This window comes from Hyperoodon ampullatus (assembly GCF_949752795.1).
Source record: "Hyperoodon ampullatus genome assembly, chromosome: 16".
Classification (NCBI taxonomy): domain Eukaryota; kingdom Metazoa; phylum Chordata; class Mammalia; order Artiodactyla; family Ziphiidae; genus Hyperoodon; species Hyperoodon ampullatus.
In genome coordinates this window covers 57058333-57073026 of record NC_136929.1, presented here as the reverse complement: position 1 = coordinate 57073026, position 14694 = coordinate 57058333, and positions in this window count along the sequence as shown.

Sequence of the window (14694 nt, the reverse complement as noted above, 5' to 3'; positions counted from 1 at the left end):
AATCATTGACCTCTTTTGGAAATTATCTTAATCCTTTATCAAAACCCAATTCCAGTTTTCAAACCTTCAATTCTTTCTATCTTCTTTTATCTACCTTTATTGAGCCAGCTGCCTCTTCCTTAACTTGCATTCAGTCCTTTTCTGTAAGAAATAAATCTGCTTTTAAGCGTTTGCCCTCGAGCCCTGAAGACAGAGGAAGGACAGAGGAAAATCAGCACAGCCTGATAAAGACGCTGCAAGCCCTCTCCTGAGGCTGGGGACACGCTTCATGCGTGTCTTTGGAACCTTGGAGTTTTCCTCCTGGTCTTTTATCCCCTAGGCCAGAGACATCAGGTTCCCCAAGCAAAAACCCAGTGCGGACCTGTGGCTGGAAGTGGCCGTAGCAATTTGGAATCTCTTTTAAGGATTCCCTCCCGCTACTCAGCAGACAAGCGTTGCCATGGTAACTCTCCGGGGGGCATTTTCAACCAGAGACATTCCAACATGTGAAGATGGTTGGTTAGGAAATCTATCTTGACAAATAGTTGGCGTTTTAATTTGAGGCAGAGTCAGAAACCCTGCCTACGGCTCCAAGTGACCCTTTGAGCAGGAGAATGCAAGTGATCAAAGTAATCTGAAATGTCTGTAATCAGACTCCCAACTGGGGAGAGCAGGGCCCGGGAGCCCTTTTGGGGAGCTCTCTCCATAAGAAAGAGGCCCGGCTAGTGAGATATCCTGTGAGTGTTGTTAAGAGCAGAAGTCAATGGTGTTGATTCCTCCTGGTAAAGGGAGACGGGCGCTCTTTTCTTTTACACTCTTACTCACTTATTCATTCTCCCCATCTCCCTCCTAGACTCTTCCTGCCTTTCCGGGTTCCATTTCTCTTAGGCCACATACCATATTGGATTTTGAATTCATTTGAACCTGGAGTTCGATCCCAGCTGTGTGACCTTGGTCCTTAACCTCTCTGGGCCACAGTTTCCTCATTTGTTAAATGGAGCTAGTACGGTGGAGGATGCTTGTAAACACTGAATGGGATGACATCTGTACCTGGGTTAGCACGAAAGCAGCACAGAGCCACCCAATAAACATTGGTTCCTTCCCCTCTTATAACTTTTCTTTTTCTTTGTATTCTTTGTATAAAGAAGAGGGACCACGAACTAGAGAGAGAGAGAGATGCCATCCTTCAGTTCAGTGGGTGTTTGGCTAAAGCGAAAGCATTTCATGGTAGCTACTGTTCAAGTGGAGAGACCCTCACAGGATAAAGGCACGATATCCCAAGAGAGCTGGAACAGGACCAGCAGAAGTATCAACTGATCAACAAAATCTTGCTATGCCACTCTCAGTAAGTCCAGACTGCTGGGGGTAGGGGTAGGAGGAGATGCAAAAGTGTGTCCAATGGCACACTAGGAATGTAGTTTAGTGTACACTTAAAAAATAGTTACAGTGGTAAATTTCACGTTATGTGTCCTATCACAATTTTTTTAAAAAAGTGTCACTAGTGATTTCCTGAGGATTTTATTCCAAAGTGGAAAAAATAATAATGCAATTAATGCATTAAAGGAAGAAATAAATCCATTTAGGATTTATTCATTAATAACAACCAAGGCATCCTTAACCGGGGTGAACTCTGCAAAGAGAAAAACACTCTAAATTTTGAAAGGCCAGTGAGAGAATGAAGAGTTGTTAAATCTCAAAGACTGCAAACCACTTTTCAGATCCCCTTGAATTAGGATCTGAGGCACACTCAACACTGGCAAGTCTTTAGGCTGCCTTTAAACACACTTGCTTTTCTCACTAAACATCTCCATAGTCTACCCTTGAAGGTAAATTGATCTTCGTGGAATTGCAAAGTTGTTAAACAACTGTGTCTGAGATGTAGTTGGTTTTTGTCGGGGCCGGAAAACCTTTGAGGGCGTCTCTTGCTCTCTAGGCCCCCAGTTCAGGGAACACATCCTCCTCCCCCAAGAAGGTTGCTTCTCACCTACTGGGTAGGCTCTAGGAGGGGTTTGGAAAAGTTCTGTTGTAAAGGTGGCTTGAAGGGTTGCATTAAATTACCACTTACAATGGCAAGTGCAGTCAATTATTTAATGAATCTTCCACTGCAGGGTTTTGGGCTTTTGTTTTCTTCAAATTAAAAGTGAAGCGGCGGGGGGGGGTGGGGGGGGGTGGGGCGGTGTTCCCTGGTGGCGCAGTGGTTAAGAACCTGCCTGCCAATGCAGGGGACACGGGTTCAAGCCCTCGTCCGGGAAGATCCCACATGCCACAGAGCAACTAAGCCCACGTGCCACATCTACTGAGCCTGTGCTCTAGAGCCCACGAGCCACAACTACTGAGGCCGTGTGCCACAACTACTGAAGCCTGTGCTCTAGAGCCTGTGCTCCGCAACAAGAGAAGCCACCACAATGAGAAGCCCGCGCACCGCAATGAAGAGTGGCCCCCGCTCGCGGCAACTAGAGAAAAGCCTGCACCCAGCAACAAAGAGTCAATGCAGCCAAAAATAAATAAATAATATAAATAAGTTTATTTTTTAAAAATGAAGGGGAAAAAAAGCAATTTCAGTGAGACTCTGCTTGACAGTTTTTCAAGTCTGTGGGGTTTCATTTCCAGCTCTACCCCCAGAAAAAAAGCATGTCAATCATGGACAGGTGTCTGCAGTCAGGAAGGGGCTTCTGCTGTTCTGGGAGTGAATGGGACCAGAGGTGTGAGGCCACTCACAGGCTGCAGAAAGGGATAGTAAACACTGAACTTGTGGGGCAAGGTTGAGCCTGCTCTGGATCTCTGGCTCACAGGCTCCCCCTTTTCTTTAACTTTTTATTTTATATTGGAGTATAGTTGATTAACAATATTGTGTTAGTTTCACGTGTACAGTAGAGTGATTCAGTTATACATGTATCTATTCTTTTTGAAATTCTTTTCCCATTTAGCTTGTTACATAATACTGAGCAGAGTTTCCTGTGCTATATAGTAGGTCCTTGTTGGTTATCCATTTTAACTATAGCAGTGTGTACATGTCAATCCCAAACTCTCTAACTATCCCTTCCCACCAATCCTTCCCTCCTGGTAACCATAAGTTGGTTCTCTAGGTCTGTGAGCCTGTTTCTGTTTTGTAAATAAGTTCATTTGTATCATTTTTTTTAGATTCCGCATATAAGCGACATCATATGCTATTTGTCTTTCTCTGTCTGACTTATTTCACTCAGTATGACAATCTCTAGGTCCATCCATGTTGCTGCAAATGGCATTATTTCATTCTTTTTTATGACTGAGTAGTATTCCACTGTCTATATGTACCACATCTTCTTTATCCATTCATCTGTCAGTGGACATTTAGGTTGCTTCCATGTCTTGGCTACTGTAAACAAGTATCCTTTCGGATCATACTTTTCTCTGGATATATGCCCAGTAGTGGGATTGCTGGGTCATATGGTAATTCTATTTTTAGTTTTTTAAGGAACCTCCATACTGTTCTCCATAGTGGCTGCACCAATTTACATTCCCAGCAACAGTGTAGGAGGGCTCCCTTCTCTCCACACACATGGGCTACCTTCATGGGAGAAGGAAATAGTATTTCTCAAAGTCCTTACAAATGACAAGTGCTTTATATGCCTTATCTTTCTGAGTCCCCACATCAACCCTGCATAGTAGGTATAATGCTGTGCATCTCATACAAGTGGAAAATGGCTCAGATCAAGTAAATAACTTACACAAGTTAACCCAGATGGTAAACTTGTGTAAGTAGGACTCCAGAGACCTCCCCACTTCCATCAAATCACAAGCTTCATTCAGCATCCTCGGAGGAGAGAAGACAGCAGCTTGGGAGAGAGGAGGTTGGGCTGGAAAGAAGCAATGAAAGGCAGTGCTGCTAAAAAAAAACAAAAACAAAAAAATAGCGGCAAAAACCCAGTCATGGCCAAGTCCTGGGGGACTCTGAGTGCTGGAGGGAGGCTCACTGCCCATGTTGAGTCATTAATGGGGAGCCATTGAGGACCGTGAGGAAGGGGGTGCCCATACCAGATCTTTAGGAAGGTTCCTCCAGCCTCGATCTGGGGGACACACCCAAATGGAAGGACCCCCTACATACGAATGAGTTCTGTTCTGAGAGCACGTTCATAAGTCCAATTTGTTTGTAAGTCCAACAAAGTTAGCCTAGGCGCCCAACTAACAAAATCGGCTATATAGTACTGTACTGTAATAGGTTTATAATACTTTTCACACAAGTAATACATAAAAAACAAACACAGAAAATAAAGCGTTAATCTTACAGTACAGTACCTTGAAAAGTACAGCAGTACCAGCTACATCACTGCTGTTTTTTAAAAAATAAATTTATTTATTTTATTTATTTATTTTTGGCTGCATTGGATCTTCGTTGCGGCATGTGGGCTTCTCATTGTGGTGGCTTCTCTTGTTGCAGAGCATGGGCTCTAGGCACGCAGGCTGCAGTAGTTGTGGCACACAGGCTCAGTAGTTGTGGCTCACAGGTTCTAGAGCAGAGTCTCAGTAGTTGTGGCACATGGGCTTCGTTGCTCTGCGGCATGTGGGATCTTCCCGGACCAGGGCTCGAACCCGTGTCCCCTGCATTGGCAGGTGGATTCTTAACCACTGCGCCACCAGGGAAGTCCCTCACTGCTGTTTTTAAGCTTGCTTCTGGACATCCTGGGCTTGAAATAAAGATACTGTACTACTGTACTCTATACAGCGCTGTACAGTAGAGTACACAAAAGGACAACCACTTGTAGAGGATGCACATACGTGACAACGTACTCCAGACGCGTGAACTAACTTACGTGACTGGACATGCGAACACACGTTCGCATCTTTGAAAGTTCACAACTCGGAGGTTCATACGTAGGGGACTTACTGTATTTGACGGTGATGTCGGCCTCAGGGTTAGACTCTCCCTGTTTCCTGAGCAGGTACACTTTCTCCCTTTCTGTGCACATCTCGTGGGAGGAGGCAGCAGAGCGAGGTGGTCGAGAGCTCTGCTAAGCACTGCCTCTTTGCAGCTGTGTGTCTGGGGCAAATTACTTTCCCTCTCTGAGCTGAGTTTCCTCTTCTGTAAAATAAGCATAATACTATGCACCTCAGAGGGTTGCTGTGAAAGACGCAGGAGAAAAAGGGTATGCACCACGTGGCAGAGTGTTACACGTCCGTGAATGACACTCATTATTGTCACTATTAGGACACATCAAAGTGCCCTCCTTCTTCCGTGCAAGCAGGTCTGACCAGAATCAAAACTGTGAAGAGAGGGCAATTAGCCTTTGGTCTCCTTTTATCAGTAACCACAATTCCCAAGCTGCAAAAACTCATTTGGTGGCAAAACCTGCCCTGAAGTCAAGGGAACCTAGTAACAGACTGTATCTCACTTAGTGTGGGACATACCATTTTACTGCTGAAGTGCTTGTGAGCTTGATGATGCGAGGCTTGGCTACGGTGCCCACCTGTTTAGTCACACAATAGTCTAGCAGTTGCTGTGAAGGTATTTTAAAGATGCAATTAACACCTGCTATGAACTGACTTTCAATAAAGAAGATTAGCCTCAAAGGTAGGTGGGCCTCTGTATTAGTTTGCTCGGGCTGCCATAACAAAATACCATAGACTGGGGGGCTTAAACAACAGACATTTCTCACAGTTCTGGAGGCTGGAAGTCCAAGATCAAGGTGTTATCAGGTTTGTTTTTTTCTGAGGTCTCTCTCCTTGGCTTGAAAACCTTCTCTCTGTGTCCTCACAAGGCTTTTTCTCTGAGTGCCCCTCCCTGGTGTCACTTCCTCTTCTTATAAGGACCAGTCATGTTGGATTAGGACCCCGCTCTATGACTTCATTTAACCTTAATTATCTCTTTAGAGACCCTATCTCCAAATATAATCACATCGGAGGTTAGGATTCTAACGTGTATTCTGGGAGACAAAATTTAGTCTGTAAGAGTCTCATCCAATGAGCTGAAGGTCTTAAGAGCAAAAACTGGGATTTCCTGGAGAAGAAGAAATTTTGCTGCCAGACTGTAACACAGAAATCCTGCCTGAGTTCCCAGCCTCCTGTCCTGCCCCACAGGTTTTGGACTTGCCAGCTCCCACAATCATGTAAACCAATTCCTTGTATCAAATCTCTTTATATACAGCATATGTATGTGGTATATAATATATGATCTAGAATGGCTAAAGAACATGTGATACACACACACATACATATACACAATGGAATACTACTCAGCCATAAAAAAGAATGAAATAATGCCATTTGCAGCAACATGGATGGACCCAGAGGTTATCTTACTAGGTGAAGTAAATCAGAGAAAGGTAAATATCATATGATATCACTTGTATGTGGAATCGAAAATATGATACAAATGGACTTATTTACAAAACAGTAACAGATTCACAGACATAGAAAACAAATTTATGCTTACCAAAGGGGAAAGGGAGGGAGTGATAAATGAGGAGTCTGGGATTAGCAGATACAAACCACTATACATAAAATAGATAAACAACAAGGCCCTACGATATAGCACAGGGAACTATATTCAATATCTTGTAATAACCTATCATGGAAAAGAATATGAAAAAGAATATATATACATGTATAACTGACTTTGCTGTACACCTGAAACTAACACAACATTGTAAATCAACTATACTTTGGTTTAAAAAACTGATCTATAATAGGATACATATATCACATGTGATATATAAAGGATGAGCACTGTGCACGCCTGACTTCTGGCTTCTCCGTCAGGGCTCTCCGTGCCATGCTGTCCAGCAGCTGAAGGTCCAGGACCTGAGGCCTCAGGGCACACTCCTGGAGTGGAGTAGGATCGAAGAGAAGATGGGGGTAATGTAGGTTCTCCAGAGCACCTCACTGAATATAAGTCCCTATTCTGTAGGGACTGGCCCTTTGAACGTGAGCCCCATTCGATGACATGGAAACTCTTTCATTTCCCTGGATAACATGTTTTCTCAGTCTTTAGTGATCAGTCCTTCCTGCCACCTCATCTTGTCCATTTTCCTTATAAGTGATCTCACTCGTGACCCTGAGCTACTAATTAAGTCAGTTAAACACCGTGAGTTTTCTGCCTCCAGCGGTGCTACAGAAATCGAGGGTTTTGCTGGTAAGTGACTAATCTGTCTGAATATATTAATTCCTGCATGACCTGTTAGAGCTTTGAGAACATCCTAAGAACACTCTAAGAATACCTTGATAATATAACATCTCCCTGCCGCCCCCGCCGTGATTCACCTCTTCGTGGTCGGGAGAATATCTCACACCAAAAGAAAGCCTCCGTCTGTGTAAGGCGCTCCAATACGCACTCAAAACAAGCACTCAGAAACAGAGACCGTGTGAATGTGCTTGTATATTTGTACCTGTGAGGACTGGCCAGGTTATACGGCAGGAAAACAGCTCCCCAAACGCAGCAGCTTAAAAAACAAGTTTCTCTCTTGTTCATGCTACTTATCCCTAGGGGCTCTGTTCTGGGTCATCCTCACATTGGGAGGAATTCGCTGGAATGAATTAGGCCTCCTTCACAGTGACGTCAGGGCAGCTGTGGGTCAAAATCACGTGCCAATGAGGCAGAGGAGTGCAGCCTGGAGGTGCTAGGGCACCAGAAAGAGCACCTTTGGGGACAGACAGGCTTGGGTTCAAGTTCCAGCTCCAGCACGTCCCTTGCGTGCGACCTTGGACATGTTCTTTTTTTTTTTTTTTTAATGTTTTAAAAAACAGATTTATTGAGGTATAATTTACATGCCTTAAAAGTCCCCTAATGTAACTGTACTGTATAGATTAATGACTGCAGTACATTTATAGTTGTATGATCATCACCACAATCTAGTTTTAAAACATTTCCACCACCCCCAAAAGTCCACTCGTGCCCTTTTGCAGTTAATTCCAGTTCCTACCACCAGCTCTTGGCAACCACCAATTTATCTTGTCTCTATAAATTTGCCTTTTCTAGACATTTCCTATAAATATACTTATACAGTATATAAACTACTGCATCTGGCTTCTTTCACTTAGCATACAGTTTGGGGGGTTCATCCATACTGTGACATATATTGGTGCCTCTCTTCTTTTTGTTGCTGCATTGCTTCATTTCATGGATGCATATATTTTGTTTATCCGTGCACCAGCTGATGGACATTTGGATAATTTCCACTTTGGGGTAGTATGAATAATGCTTCTATGAACATTAGTGCACATGTCTTTTTGTGAATGTATGTTTTCATTTCTCTTGGAGAGAGTCTTGGGATTGGAATTGCTGGGTCAGAGGATAATTTATGTTAACTTTATAAGAAACTGCCAAAATGTTTCACAAAGTGGTTATGCCATTTCAATTCCTATCAATAACTCAAGAGGGTTCCAGTTCTCCACATCTTTGCCAACACATGTTATTGTTTCTCTTTTTAATTATAGCCATGCTAATAGATGAGAATTTATTAGTGATTTCTGTATATTTCACTGTGACTTTATTTTCTATTTTCCTAATTAGACTGAATATCTTCCATCTTCTTAGGTAGTTACTAGACATTCTTCTTTTCTTTTTCTTTCTTTCCTTCTTTCTTTTCTTTCTTTCATCTATTCAAATCTTTTTTTAAACATCTTTATTGGAGTATAATTACTTTACAATGGTGTGTTAGTTTCTGCTTTATAACAAAGTGAATCAGCTATACATATACATATATCCCCATATCCCCTCCCTCTTGCGTCTCCCTCCCACCCTCCCTATCCCACCCCTCCAAGTGGTCACAAAGCACTGAGCTGATCTCCCTGTGCTATGTGGCTGCTTCCCACTAGCTATCTATTTTACATTTGGTAGTGTATATATGTCCACGCCACTCTCTCACTTCGTCCCACCTTCCCCTTCTCCCTCCTGTGTCCTCAAGTCCATTCTCTACATCTGCGTCTTTATTCCTGTCCTGCCACTAGGTTCTTCAGAACCATTTTTTTTTTAGATTCCATATATATGTGTTAGCATATGGTATTTGTTTTTCTCTTTCTGACTTCTTCACTCTATATGACAGACTCTAGGTCCATCCATCTCACTACAAGTAACTCAGTTTCATTTCTTTTTATGGCTGAGTAATATTCCATTGTATATATGTGCCATATCTTCTTTATCCATTCATCTGTCTATGGACACTTAGGTTGCTTCCATGTCCTGGCTATTGTAAATAGCGCTGCAATGAACATTGGGGTGCATGTCTCTTTTTGAATTATGGTTTTCTCAGGGTATATGCCCAGTAGTGGGATTGCTGGGTCATATGGTAGTTCTATTTTTAGATTTTTAAGGAACCTCCATACTGTTCTCCATAGTGGCTGTTTCAATTTACATTCCCACCAACAGTGCAAGAGGGTTCCCTGTTCTCTACACCCTCTCCAGCATTTATTGTTTGTAGATTTTATGATGATGGCCATTCTGATTGGTGTGAGGTGTTACCTCATTGTGTTTTTGATTTGCATTTCTCTAATGATTAGTGATGTTGAGCATCCTTTCATGTGTTTCTTGGCCATCTGTATACCTTCTTTGGAGAAATGGACAAGTTCTTTATTTTCTCTGAACCTCAGTTCTTCTATCCAGTGGGATTAACCACATCTCCTAAGGCTGATGTGAAGATTTAGGAGATGATACTTGGAAAGCGGAAAAGCATTGAGCTCCATGCTTGACAGGGGAAAAGTGCTCAGTCAATGTGAGCATCCTTTTATCCTTTCTGTGGCTCCGATTTCCTCTGAGGCCACCTCCACACACACAGAGACACACCACCACCACCACCGCGCAATGAGAAAATCCCGAGTTTTATAAAAAGTACCATTCTTACCTTAGGAACCTTTAGACATATTTTCCAACTTTTTTGATCACAGCGCTCAGGCAGAAAAACATCTGAATAAAACAATGTGTGGGCTGGTGGGGGGGAAATGGGTACAAGCACTGAACTGCACCTCACCCGGGAGAATGGGCAGGAATCACAAACCCAGCACCCCTCTCCTGTGTATCCAGAGAAACTCCTTTGCAGGTGTGCCAAGGAAATGAAGGAGAAGGTTCATAGAAGCCCTGTTTGCAAACACCCAATCTGGAGCCACCCTCATGTCTATCAGCCCTGGGGCGGAACATGGATCACGATGCACTCATAGGAGGAAAAGCATACAGCACTGAAAATGAATGAATTCCACCAATGGGAATAATCCAGCAAATACTGAGTGGAAAAAGCAGATTCCAGAAGAACTGTTAGGAAGAACTCAGAGACAGGCCAAACCAAACTCTATCTTTCCTGATGTATACATGGGGGGCGGAAATGATGAAGAAAGCAAGGGGGTGATTATCATAAAAGTCAGGATAGGATAGTAGCTGCCTCTGTTGGGGAGGAGGGTCCTTCAGATGGTTTCTAGAAGGCACGGCTCTGTCCTAGTTCTTTTTTTTTTTTTGCGGTACGCGGGCCTCTCACTGTTGTGGCCTCTCCCGTTGTGGAGCACAGGCTCCGGACGCGCAGGCTCAGCGGCCATGGCTCACGGGCCCAGCCGCTCCGAGGCATGTGGGATCTTCCTGGACTGGGGCACAAACCCACGTCCCCTGCATTGGCAGGCAGACTCTCAACCACTGCGCCACCAGGGAAGCCCTCTGTCCTAGTTCTTAACTGTAGTGATGGGAAGGCAGGATTTTGCTTTACTAGTCTCTAAAATATATAAATTGTATATATGCTGCTGGGAGTTTAATATATTTCACAATAAAAATAAAGATTAAAAAAAAAAAAAACACCAGGGCTTCCCTGGTGGCGCAGTGGTTGAGAGTCTGCCTGCCGATGCAGGGGACACGGGTTCGTGCCTCGGTCTGGGAAGATCCCACATGCCGCGGAGCGGCTGGGCCCGTGAGCCATGGCCACGGAGCCTGCGTGTCCGGAGCCTGTGCTCCGTAACGGGAGAGGCCACAGCAGTGAGAGGCCCACGTACCACAAAAACAAACAAACAAACAAAAAAATACTTTTTAGGTCCTACCCCAGTACACACATTTATAGACCTGTGTGCATGTGTATACACTAGAACAAAAATTTTCCAAAGAAATCTACCTTTATTACATGAGGTGTATTCATGTGTTTATTTTATTCAATTTGGTTTTTTTTTTTTTTTTGGGCCGCTCCACCCGGCTTCAGGGATCTTAGTTCCCATAACAGGGATCAAACCCATGCCCCCTGTGGTGGAAGGGTGGAGTCATAACCACTGGACGGCCAGGGAATTCCCTCAATTCTATTTTTTAATGCTTCTTGTAAACTACTCAACTGATTTTAGACACCCCCAGTGGATCATGACCTATAGTTTAAGAACGCTGCCTTAGACTAATGATAAATACCAACATCCCACCTTGCTTAGATCAGAAAGGCTATTTGAAATATTTGGCCAAGCCCAATGTGGCAAAGCCAGACCTTGTTCTTGGAAGAGGTTTACTGCTTTTGATCAGCCATTTGCAATTCAATGGCAAAGCTCTTCCTCTGGGGAGCCGGTACAATAAGTGATTGCGGGTTATTGTACTGCAGCATCAGGCACCCTCATCCCCTGATTCAAACAGCGGAGGGAAAAAAAAAAATGGCTGGACGCAACAGTTTGGGGGCTGTGTTTCTGGAGTGGAATAACAATGTTTCTGAGAGACAAACTAAAGTGTATCATCAGGAAGTGGGCAGCGGAAACTATTTACAGATGCAGCAGGGAGTGAGAATTGCTGTAGGCATCTCTAAAGGAAGAAGGATGCTGAGATGAAAATGGCATTGTAACACAGCCTCCCAGGGAAGAGTGCTTTGTTCAGGTGCTGTCCTGTTGTGGTCGGCAAATTACATGAAGGGAGTGACTTGGGGGTGAAAGCGCTGCTGGCCCGCCCGATAACAGAGCCGCAGATAACAGAGCAGTGTTTGCTGGACAACCAGCAAACACTCCTTTAGCATTTAAATTACTCCAGATGTTCCTTTCCAGTGCTTCAGAGTCAGCATTGCTTTCACTGGTTGAGTGGGACCCTGGGCAGAACAAGCCACATCCCCCAACTCAGATCCATGTGAATTGCACATACGCTCTACGGAGACCAGACGCCTCTGGTCTCGTGCCTTTCGGGATCCCTGGAGTGAAGGCCTTGTTGCCCTCTGACTTTCCTGTACCTCCCAAGTTCAGAAACGGTGACTCCCTCACAGGCCAGAGAGGAAGGCTACAGAATGCTGTCTCCAGGGAGACAAAACCCCATCTAGCAAAAGCCCATACGGACTATTTCCAATGGCCTCTGCCTTGGGCTGGTCCCAGGTCCTTCTCTGGAGAGTGACCAGAGGACGTTAGGCTCTGGCTGCTTGTACGTACTTTGGGACCCATTCCCTTCAAGCCTTGAAAAGATAAGTGGATAAAGCATCCAGGTGTTATTGCCAGGAGAGGTCAGAGCTACACGCTGCCCTGTTCTTGCAGGGAACTACAAGAAGGCAGCGCACAGATTCTGGTAAATACCCGGCGGGTAGATAGGGTCAGGACCTGTGACATGAGCTGCCAGGAGGCAGGGACATCATTTGGGCTCCAGATGGTCCTGCAGTGATGCCAGGGCACCCAGTCATAGGGGTGTCCACCTAATCACTGGGATGGGTTGCACTAAGACAATGCAGGAATGAGAGAAAATGAGAAAGGAGAAATGACGGAACTCTCACATTCCCCCACGTTCTTGACAATCACTGGATATTTATAGCCAGCATAATAAAACTTGGGTTCCCCTGTCCCTTTCATCCCAGCATTCCTCTTCAGAAGCAGGAAGGAGAAATGGTCTGCATTCTTGGTGCTTTACAAATCCATTATCATCTTACACGCAGAGAAGCAGACCAGCCCCAGGTACAGTCAGCCCATATATTCTCAGCCTTCCTTCTGCATCAGGGTTTACAGCAAGGCAGAAAATTCGGAACCTCTCTCCTTTGAAAGAATCCACAAGGGAGACTGGCTATGATGACATGAAATGTGTCCCCTTTGTCCCCAGAAAACTGTTAATACTTCTTTGTGTTGTGGATAAGAGCCTGCGATATGGCAGTTCTGTGTGTGTGTGTGTGTGTGTTTGCATGCACATGTGTTTGTTCACACAACACAGGGAAGAGAGAGAACAAGCTTCTGAGAAAGACCAGAAAGGGATGGAAACACAGTCTATGAAGCAAATGTTGATATGATCAAGACCAGGTATCACCTTCAGGAAGCAGGTTTGATTCCATGGGGTCCTCTTCCCAGTAACTGTGGCTCTTGGCTCTTAGCCCAGCCTGTGGATGAGTAGCACCTGCTTCTAACCTACTTTGTATAGAAGATGCATATCTACATTCTAGGTAGCCCCTAAAAGGAAAATCAAGCTTTGAGAGGCTGAATATGCCATAAAAGCTTTGTGAAACAAAGACTACGTTTCACAGTAAGTACACACTTCGTGGTAACAACAGAAATTAAGCTGCGGTGGGTTTTTCCTATCCTACTTGTAAATGCGCCCAGAGGGTACTAAGCCATGAACACGTCCAGTAACGCTAATCACTGAATAATAAATAAGCATTGAGTCAAGACAGACGGTATGAGGGGGCACCGGCAGCAGACAGGAGCAGCACCTCCCCAAGTGGCACAGAGGCAGGTTGAGACAGATCACAGATGAAGTGTTAGGACAACCCTCTGGAGATTTCCTGCCCTTGGCGTTTGTCCAAGACACGTGGTGCAAACAACCTCCTAAATGCACACCTAGCACACATCCCCGACCTCCTTGCGGCTCTAAAGGAGCCTGCTGAAACCGTGGTTGCTCTGGTGGGGGCTTAAGATAGCCACTAGCAGCTGCAGGGCGATTGCCTGGAGTACTTAGACCATCACAAAATTGGATGGATTCTGACTTCAGCATCAATCAGCTTCTTCCCTGAGGGGAAAAAAAATGTGTGCAGTGGGGGGCAGGGAATTAGGTTATTGAGTTGGAAGAATTAACATAATGGAAGGAAATGAGGAGCTACAGAAAGTGCATGAATTCACTGCCATATATAACTCACTCCTGGAAACATTGTTTTTTTTTTTTTCCTTTACGATCCCTGGAGGATTTGACCCAGTGATTTGGGGGCACTTGGGAGGCACCATTTAAATCTCAGGTAAGGGAAGAGTGGAGCTCCTTCACTGAAAAAAGACCTGCAGGTACCAGAGGAGGAACGAAGGAAGGGCTGGTGTGGGTAATGAAACTCGTAGCTCACACTTCTTGGGGGAGCTCAAGTTGGGGCCACGGCCGAATTTCAGGGGCAGCCTCCCTCTCCCAGAAGCTCTCATCGGGGAAGCCACGGCCACCTTTAACAGAAACACCCGGACCTTGCCACTGGCCATGCTCCTTTGGACCCTGGGAGATGGGGAGGGGCATGGGGCCAGCAAATCGCTGTCCGTTCTATGAACGTTATTAGCACGTCCTTCAAAGAAGTGACAAGGTGCTAGGATACCATTAGAAATGGAAGATATGGTCTCTTTCAGCCCACGGTGTAAAACTACACCATGAAAAACAGTTCTATGAGCACGCATATATTGATCCAACAGTCCTCTGTATTCATTTTACGCATTTAGCATAGTACTCTGAGCACAGGTCCTTTGTTGAAGGTTGTGTGATGACTGGAGAACAGAGGAGGGGGCGAGGGAGAGGAGGAGGTGCTGCTGCTAAGGATGGCTTGGAATCGTTTGGCGCAATCTTTTTTTTTTTTTTGCGGTACGCGGGCCTCTCGCTGTTGT